The sequence below is a fragment of the Cornus florida genome, unplaced genomic scaffold, assembly GCF_030987335.1.
Source record: "Cornus florida cultivar Cherokee Brave unplaced genomic scaffold, ASM3098733v1 CherokeeBrave_3.0.0_Hap2_scaffold_93, whole genome shotgun sequence".
NCBI lineage: Eukaryota > Viridiplantae > Streptophyta > Magnoliopsida > Cornales > Cornaceae > Cornus > Cornus florida.
This window is the reverse complement of record NW_026775927.1, coordinates 25001-27500: the sequence shown is the minus strand read 5'-3', so window position 1 is coordinate 27500 and position 2500 is coordinate 25001.

Here is a 2500-nt window from a genome sequence, read left to right as displayed (position 1 = left end):
TTTTGATATACCGAAGAATGAACAAGAAGACCGAGGCATCCAAAAAATTTTTTTTTTTTTTTCTCCGATATACCAAAGCAAGAACAAGAAGACCGAGGCATCAAAATTTTTTTTTTTTTTTTTTTTTTTTTTTTTTTTTTTTTCGATAAATCCAACCGAGAACAAGAAGACCGAGGCATCCAAAATTTTTTTTTTTTTTTTTTCTTTCCCATATACCAGAGAAAGAACATGAAGACCGAGGCAACCAACAAAAAATAATTTTTTTTTTCTCTTTCCCGGAATTTTTTTTTTTTTTTTTCGAAATAGCCGAGAAAGAATATGAAGACCGAGGCATCCAACAAAAAAATTTTTTTTTTTTTTTTTCCTAATCTACCCAAGCAAAACAAATAGAAGACCGAGGCATCCAAAAAAATTTTTTTTTTTTTTTTTTTTTTCGAAAAATTTTTTTTCACAAAAACTTTTTTTTTTTTTTTTCCCCAAAAAATTTTTTTTTTCGTTCCAAGCTAACCAAGACATCTACTATTCACTAGTAGAGCAATCGAGACTGCAAAGCAAGCAATGGCCTTACTTGCAGCTCTTGGTGCTGAGAACTCCCCCCCCCCTATAGTAGTCTTAAGTAAAACCACAGCTCTGACAGGAGTAGATATTGCATGCGAGCGAGGAGTCGTAATGGGCAAAATTGACTCGGGGGACCTCCAAATCGAATTCCGTTTCGAGCAAAACACTTCTTAGGCTTCAAGGAAGCTCCCATAAAATTTCCAAACCCAAACTCCAAACTTCATTTTTTAGCCTACAATGCCCACGTGCACGCCGGTGTGCACGCAGGGGTGCTTGAGCATGCGGGAGAGGAGCCATAATGGGCAACATTGACTCGGGGGACCTCCAAATCGAAATCCGTCTCGAGCAAAACACTTCTTAAGCTTCTAGGAAGCTCCCATAAAACTTCCAAACCCAAACTCCAAACTTTATTTTTTAGCATACAATGCCCACGTGCACGCCGGGGTGCTTGAGCGTGCGGGCGAGGAGCCATAATGGGCAACATTGACTCGGGGGACCTCCAAATCGAAATCCGTCTCGAGCAAAACACTTCTTAAGCTTCAAGGAAGCTCCCATAAAACTTCCAAACCCAAACTCCAAACTTTATTTTTTAGCATACAATGCCCACGTGCACGCAGGGGTGCTTGAGCATGCGGGAGAGGAGCCATAATGGGCAACATTGACTCGGGGGACCTCCAAATCGAAATCCGTCTCGAGCAAAACACTTCTTAAGCTTCTAGGAAGCTCCCATAAAATTTTCAAACCCAAACTCCAAACTTCATTTTTTAGCATACGATGCCCACGTGCACGCCGGGGTGCACGAGCGTGCGGGCGAGGAGTCGTAATGGGCAAAATTAACTCGGGGGACCTCCAAATCGAAATCCGTCTCGAGCAAAGCATTTCTTAGGCTTCTAGGAAGTTCCCGTAAAATTTTCAAACCCAAACTCCAAACTTCATTTTTTAGCACACAATGCCCACGTGCACGCGGGGGTGCTTAAGCGTGCGGGCGAGGAGTCATAATGGGCAAAATTAACTCGGGGGACCTCCAAATCGAAATCCGTCTCGAGCAAAGCACTTCTTAGGCTTCTAGGAAGCTCCCATAAAATTTCCAAACCCAAACTCCAAACTTCATTTTTTAGCATACGATGCCCCCGTGCACGCGGGGGTGCTTGAGCGTGCGGGGGAGGAGTCATAATGGGCAAAACTAACTCGGGGGATCTCCAAATCAAAATCCGTCTCGAGCAAAGCAGTTCTTAGGCTTCTAGGAAGCTCCCATAAAATTTCCGAACCCAAACTCCAAACTTCATTTTTTAGCATACTATGCCCACGTGCACGCCGGGGTGCACGAGCGTGCGGGCGAGGAGTCGTAATGGGCAAAATTAACTCGGGGGACCTCCAAATCGAAATCCGTCTCGAGCAAAGCATTTCTTAGGCTTCTAGGAAGTTCCCGTAAAATTTTCAAACCCAAACTCCAAACTTCATTTTTTAGCATACGATGCCCACGTGCGCGCCGGTGTGCACGTCGGGGTGCACGAGCGTGCGGGCGAGGAGCCGTAATTGGCAAAATTAACACGGCGGACCTCCAAATCGAAATCCGTCTCGAGCAAAGCATTTCTTAGGCTTCTAGGAAGTTCCCGTAAAATTTTCAAACCCAAACTCCAAACTTCATTTTTTAGCATACGATGCCCACGTGCACGCCGGTGTGCACGAGCATGCGGGCGAGGAGTCATAAAGGGCAAACTTAACTCGGGGGACCTCCAAATCGAAATCCGTCTCGAGCAAAGCATTTCTTAGGCTTCTAGGAAGCTCCCATAAAATTTTCAAACCCAAACTCCAAACTTCATTTTTTAGCACACAATGCCCACGTGCACGCGGGGGTGCTTAAGCGTGCGGGCGAGGAGTCATAATGGGCAAAATTAACTCGGGGGACCTCCAAATCGAAATCCGTCTCGAGCAAAGCACT